We start from the raw sequence: 7500 nt of genomic DNA on the forward strand, positions 1-7500 counted from the left end.
CCGCGGGAGAAAGTGCGGTTGCTATTTTGACTGGGGGGGGGGGGGGAACGTTACGGTTTTTGATAGATCTTATTGTATTTCACGGGCCGCCATCGCAAGAGCCCGTGTCTTGCAGAAGGCAAGGTCGACCGTGTAAAGCCCCCCTGACACTTGCGCGCATTTTTGCCACGCACTGGCACGCATTGATGCGCGCCAGTGCGTGCCACTTTTTGGCACGCACTGGTGTTTTTCGCGCACTGTTCACGACCAGTTCACTCCAGTTCGCGCATCGTTCACGCGACGTTCACGCGACGTTCACGCGATGGCACGAATTGGCACGCGTAGTTCGCGCATCGTTCACGACACGTTCACGCGAGTTCACTCATCATTCCGCATCGTTTCCGCATTGGTCACGCCAGTTCACGCCAGTTCACGAATTGGCCACTCCATATAAAAACGGGGCTTCTCCAACCCGAGGACATTCTTGGATTGGGTTCGGAAGAGACAACAATGCTTTCTGTCAGAGACACCATTGCATTGAGGAGAAGAAACGTATCTTTTTCGTTTGTATTTTTTGTTGCCCTTTATTTTAGTTTCAATAAAAAAGCATTTGATTTACATATAAATAGCAGACATGAAATATGTACAAGTATTAAGAAAGCATTTTATTTTAACATTAAAAGCAGCAAACATGAAAAGTTTTTAGGCTGTTGATTTTAAGGTAATAGAGAAAAAAGTGTGTTGAAATAAGAAATCATTTTATTTTTACATTAAAACTGCAAACAGAAAAAATTTGTTTTGCCCTTCATTTTAAGGTAATAAAGAAGAATAAGTATGTTGATGAAATAAAACATCATTTTATTTTTACATTCAAACAGCAAACTTAAAAATTTCTTGGGTTTATTTTTCAGTTCATTTTTATTCAAAACAAAAGTTTTGGGTCTTGATTGGTAATAGAGGAAAATAAGTGTGTGCATGAAATAAGACATCATTTTATATTTACATTCAAACAGCAAATATAAACAATTATTAGGTTTATTTTTCTTTCCTTTTCATTATTTTTTTCGTTTCCTTTTTGTTTCTCTTCATTATAAAGTTATAGAAATAGTTTGAAATAAGACATCATTTTATTTTTACATTCAAACAGCAAATATAAAAATTTATTAGGTTTATTTTTCTTTCCTTTTCATCAATTTTTTCGTTTCCCTTTTGTTTCTCTTCATTATAAAGTTATAAAAATAGTTTGAAATAAGATATAATTTTTTTTTCACATTAAAACAGCAAATATAAAAATTTATTAGGTTTATTTTTCTTTCCTTTTCATTATTTTTTTCGTTTCCTTTTTGTTTCTCTTCATTATAAAGTTATAAAAATAGTTTGAAATAAGATATAATTTTTTTTCACATTAAAACAGCAAATATGAAAATTTATTAGGCTTATTTTTCTTTCCTTTTCATTAATTTTTTCGTTTCCTTTTTGTTTCTCTTCATTATAAAGTTATAGAAATAGTTTGAATTTTTAAGATATAATTTTGTTTCACATTAAAACAGCAAATATGAAAATTTATTAGGCTTATTTTTCTTTCCTTTTCATTAATTTTTTCGTTTCCTTTTTGTTTCTCTTCATTATAAAGTTATAGAAATAGTTTGAATTTTTAAGATATAATTTTGTTTCACATTAAAACAGCAAATATAAAAATTTATTAGGTTTATTTTTCTTTCCTTTTCATTAATTTTTTCGTTTCCTTTTTGTTTCTCTTCATTATAAAGTTATAGAAATAGTTTGAAATAAGATATCATTTTTTTTTCACATTAAAACAGCAAATATAAAAATTTACTAGGTTTATTTTTCTTTCATTTTCATTAATATTTTCGTTTCCTTTTTGTTTCTCTTCATTATAAAGTTCACGCCACTTCCCGCATCGTTCACTCCAGTTCACTCCAGTTCACGCCAGTTCCCTCACTGTTCACTCCAGTTCACTCCAGTTGGCGCATCGTTCACGGCCATTTAGTGCGTGCCAATGCGTGCCACAAACTTTAAACATTTCAAAGTTTTGGGCCCGCATGGCACGCATTGGTACGCTCTGGCACGCGAGTTTCCGCACTGTTCACGACATTTTCACGGCTCGTTCACGCGAGTTCGCGCATCAATGCGTGCCAGTGCGTGCCACGAATGCGTGCAAGTGTCAGGGGGGCTTAAACCCGGCTTTAAACGAACATCACCGGTTACTAGTTCACTGCATAACGTCTGTTTATGGTGTTTCTATGCCAGTCCACATCCGTAAACTTTCTTAGTTTGTCAATTCTTCGTCGTCTCTTTCTCCTGCTTTTTTTTTTTTTTGCAATCTCTAGGGACCCATTCTGTTATTCTTAATGTCTATCTATTCTCTATCATTCTCATGATGTGTCCTGCCAATGTCCATTTCTTTTTCTTACATGTTGGAATATCCTCTACTTTACTTTGCTTTCGTATCCATGTAGTTCTTTTTGTCTCTTATTGTTTTCTCGTCTTTTATTATTTGTCCATAGCTCTTTGAGTGTGATAAATGGACAAATATATGTATGTATGTATATATATATATATATATATATATATATATATATATATATATATATATATATATATATTATTATTATTATACTACTAGCCAAGCTACAACCCTAGTTGGAAAAGCAAGATGCTATAAGGCCAAGGGCTCCATTATGAAAAAATAGCCCAGTGAGAAAAGGAAATAGGGAAATAAATGATGAGAACAAATTAACAATAAATCATTATAAAAACAGTAACAACGTCAAAACAGATATGTCATACATAAACTATAAAAAGACTTATGTCAGCCTGGTCAAATGAAAACATTTGCTGCAACTTTGAACTTTTGAAGTTCTACTGATTCAACTACCCTATTAGGAAGATCATTCCACAACTTGGTAACAGCTAGAATAAAACTTCTAGAATACAGTGTAGTATTGAGCTTCATGATGGAGAAGGCCTGGCTATTAGAATTAACTGCCTGCATTGTATTACGAACAGGATAGAATTGTCCAGGGAGATCTGACGAAAAACCTTATGCAAGATGCATAATGAACTAATTGAACGACGGTGCCAAAGATTAATATCTAGATCAGGAATAAGAAATTTAATAGACCGTAAATTTCTGTCCAACAAATTAAGATGAGAATCAGCAGCTGGACACCAGACAGGAGAACAATACTCAAAACAAAGTAGAATGAAAGAATTAAAACACTTCTTCAGAATAGATTGATCACCAAAAATCTTGTAAGACTTTCTCAATAAGCCATTTTTTTGTGCAATTGAAGAAGACACAGACCTAATGTGTTTCTCAAAAGTAAATTTGCTGTCTAGAATCACACCTGAAATTTTGAAAAAGTCATACAAAGTTAAAGAAACATTATCAATACTGAGATCCGGATGTTGAGGGGGTTTGATTTGAATCAAGTTATTTAAATCAGAGTAAAAGTCATGACTAAAATCAAAAGGAAATTTTATCATTTACGATGAGTAAAATATCTCATGATTTATATAGTTGTAAAGGAAAGTACAAGGGATTTAAGTCTATTAGATTAAATTTTATCTAATTTCGCAAAATATTTATCCCTTTGCAGACATTACAAAATAACCAGTTCGTTCGCGTGTCCTGTCTTACTCATAGTGCAATTTCAAGGTTCTACCTGGGATCATCCGCCTAGTTATAGTCAGTTCAAAATCATATATTCTTTATGTACTGTACGTAGATCTCATTCTCTCCATTAATCTTAGGAGGAAAGAACTATTAAAAGTATATAGTAAAAGGAAAAATTGAGGTACTTAAAACAGTATTTTCCCCACTCATCATTTTCGGTGAGGCGTACGTGCTCCTCCAACCTCGAGTAATGGAGGAGGGAGACACCCGGTCTCCGGCGGTTTAGGTAGGCCAAGTCATTATTCCCCCATAAATAGAAGCATCTTGCTGACTGGAATTGTTTATTTGTTACTGTCGTCGTGTTACTAGTGTTGTTTTTTAGGTATATTCTGTTCTAAGTCTTGGGTAGTGCCATAGCCTCTGTACCATGGTCTTCCACTGTCCTGGGTTAGAGTTCTCTGGCTTGAGGGTATACTTGGGTCCGCTGTTCTGTCTTGTTTCTCTTCCTCTTTTGTTAGTTTTATATAATTTATTTAGTAGATGTTTATTTTAATGTTGTTACTCTTCTTAAAAGATTTATTTTTCCTTGTTTCCATTCCTCTAGGCTATTTTCCTTGTTGGAGCCCCTGGGCTTATAACATCCTGTTTTTTCCTACTAGGGTTGTAGCTTAGCAAGTAATAATAATAATGACATTTTGTGTTTGTTTTGCTCTGTTGCTTGAGGGTACATTCTGGCATACTGTTCTATTATCTTTCTTCCTCATTTTTTTATAGTTTATATATGAAATATTTATTTTAATGGTGTTACTGTTCTTAAAATATTTTAGTTTTGGTCGCTGCAACCTCACTGCTATTGTGAGCTAAGGATGGGGGGTTTGGGGGAGCCTATGTGTTTATCTGCTCAGTCATAAGCAGCCATTGCCTGGCCCTATCTGGTTTTAGCTTGGGTGGAGAGTTGGCTTGGGCGTTGATCATATGTATATATTCAGTTTCTGGGATATTGTCCTGCTTGATAGGATAATGTCACTGTCCCTTGTTTTTGCCATTCATGAGTGGCCTTTAAACCCTACATTCAAATATTTCACCGGTTATTCATGTGCATACTTGCATAATATATGTAAGTGCAGACTTGATCATCTTTAATGTTCAGATTTTATGAGCTCATTTGTAGCTATCTTATTGAAACAACATAAATCTGCATTATCGGTGTTCCTCTCGCTCTTAGTTATTTTCATTAAAAAATATAATTATAAAAGTACATTTCCTAATAAACGAAAAATATTAGTATGGACACACGCATGAACTGTGAAGTGAGAATGTGTATATTATATTCAAGAAATAGTTGCTCATTTTATTTTGCCTCTCTCTCTCTCTCTCTCTCTCTCTCTCTCTCTCTCTCTCTCTCTCTCTCTCTCTCTCTCTCTCTCTTATTGCGGTATATGTAGTGTGAGCTGAGCTCATGTGAAATCATGGATGTTCACTGTAACAATGACGTATAAGAAAGCTATAGGAAACCTCTGCTAGAGTAATCATATACACATAGCTCCACGTACACATCTTTCAAATCTGCTCATACGTTTACGAAACTAGAACTGGACATTATTTCGAACATAGGTCTAATATAGACCTTGATTTGGAAACATTTAGACCTTTATGTAACGTCCACCAAGATACCTTGATAGGCCTAGAACTTTCTTTATACTCCCAAGGCCAAGCTATTAGTGGCACTAGTTTATATTGAAGAAGATCCCGTGAAAGGTCATCCTTGAGTCGTATTGGAGAAATTCCTGAGTGAAACGTGGCAAAAGGTCGGGTGTTATCCTATGTCGTTCTGGTTGGCAATGATACTCACGCCTCATTTGTCAACGATACTTGGTTCTATATATATATATATATATATATATATATATATATATATATATATATATATATATATATATATATATATATATATATATATATATATATATATATATGAGAAAGAGAGAGAGAGAGAGAGAGAGAGAGAGAGAGAGAGAGAGAGAGAGAGAGAGAGAATTTGTTGACGTGGCTAGGTTCTAAGTAAGAGAGAGACAGATGTGTATATCATGTAGTCATGGAGAGAATCATTTGTGGACGTGGCTTGAGAGAGAGAGAGAGAGAGAGAGAGAGAGAGAATATCATGTCATGGAGAGAAAATAATTTGTTGACGTGGCTATGGTCTTAGAGAGAGAGAGAGAGAGAGAGAGAGAGAGAGAGAGAGAGAGAGAGAGAGAGACCCAAAGGTTATTGCATCAGTTCCTCACCCTCCTCTGTTCGGCATTTACAGCAGACTTCGCACCCCCCCCCCTTCTTATCCTGTCCCTTCATAAAGCCTAACTTCGAACGCTCAAATGCACTCGCACACACACACACACACCCCATAAGAACAAGACAGTCAGACAACGTCATTTCCTCCTGTCTGTGCTATCTTTGGGTCGAAGAGCTATCTTATTTTCTCCCATGTTCCTTGATTGATTTTTTTCCCCACATCCCATTTTCTGGGAAGATATTTTTTTTCCAACCTCTTTTCTATTCTTGGTAAATTTTTAAATGGTTTAGTTAGAGCAATTCTTGATTTATTATTTAGTTAATCGGATTTTAAATGTTTTATAGAGACATATCTAAGTCAATTGTATTATAAGATTGCCGTAAATTTATAGCTCAAAGTCTCTGCCAAGGCCGAGAGGTCGTGGTGCCCAGCATCTGGCAAACAGATTAAAACTGTACTCGGGTTTTTTTGAATGAAAATAACTATTTTTTTTATAAAATAAAGTCGTATCCTTTAAAAGTTTAGTAGTTAGTGCTGCCTGTAGTGGTGTCTTAATGAATTTGAGTTATATCTTAACAAACCAGAGCGAAATAGGATAGAGGGATCGAATCCTACTCTTTGGGCAACGTGACTTGTGGCATGGAGTGAGGGGTGTGGGATTGCACTACCATGCGACCCTCATCATCATCATCCCTTCTTCTCCTGCCTTAGTTAGGTTCGGAAAGCTGAAACAAGTGTCAAATGTTACACCAGACACTGTAACCTTATTACATTACAGCTCTGCTGTATCGCAAAAGCTGTAATAGGGAAATAATCTGTACTTGTTCAGCTGGAAAAAAATGTCGGTGACCCGACCAGACTTGGTTGTTTACATGAGAAACCCCCTTGCCAAATGTACGAAAAGTGGAACTCTGTAATCGTTTTTCATTATGATATACCAACCAGATTTATATATCCAGATGTCTATTACTCTCAGAGCACCGCCGTTAGTATGCTGTATGTCAATGACTTCGATTATTAATTAGCATTCAAATTAAATAGAGAATCGGCCGGCCTTTCTGTCCCAAGGCGTAGATGAGAGGCAAGCAGAAAGGATCCCTTCATCATACCCTCCGGGTCGAGAAAGTTCGGTTCGTTCGTTTGTCTGTCGTTACTGTCTGCCCTGGGGTGACACGTCGGAGGCACCGTTTACTCTTAGAATTATCCAGTTCTTGCTCTGCCTTTGTACTTTTGGTACCTTGTCCCTTAAAGGAAAGTTGCAGATAGAGAGAAAAGTTGAAGATAACTATACTAAACAGAGTGCATGTCGAGTCCACTTCCACCTGCCGGTGATTCTGTAAGTATAACATGTTTCGTAATGTTTTAATTATGTGAGTGATTTGTAGAATTGGCAAACGGTAAATTCAATAATCGTTTTCGATAGTGCTTCATGTGAAACTTCTCTGCTGACTGAATCAATAGATAATCATGGACTGTTATAATAATTCCTGGGTGGGTTGCAACTTGCCAGTGTTCAGGAATATCGGTAAAAAACGTTAATCCTCATATTAAGTGGCCATGCAGCAGGATAATAAAGGTGCGTTAATAATTT

General features: G+C 35.8%; 2 protein-coding genes across 5 annotated transcripts in view; one reads left to right on the forward strand and one right to left on the reverse strand.

Annotated features, from left to right (window-relative positions):
• Positions 1 to 7500, reverse strand: part of CDase (neutral ceramidase) — a 255835-nt gene that overhangs the window by 28982 nt on the left and 219353 nt on the right. The window lies entirely within an intron of this gene.
• LOC137638717 (prolyl 4-hydroxylase subunit alpha-1-like) overlaps positions 1 to 7500 on the forward strand; it is a 200162-nt gene that overhangs the window by 9804 nt on the left and 182858 nt on the right. The window contains exon 1 of one of the 2 annotated variants that reach the window (XM_068371042.1): positions 7010 to 7245. The exons of the other annotated variant lie outside the window; for it this stretch is intronic. The gene's annotated coding sequence lies outside the window, so the exon portion shown is untranslated. Of the gene's footprint in view, positions 1 to 7009; positions 7246 to 7500 lie in introns of those variants that run through there. 2 annotated transcript variants of the gene reach the window in all.

Source organism: Palaemon carinicauda, chromosome 3 (genome assembly GCF_036898095.1).
Source record: "Palaemon carinicauda isolate YSFRI2023 chromosome 3, ASM3689809v2, whole genome shotgun sequence".
In the NCBI taxonomy this organism is placed as follows: domain Eukaryota; kingdom Metazoa; phylum Arthropoda; class Malacostraca; order Decapoda; family Palaemonidae; genus Palaemon; species Palaemon carinicauda.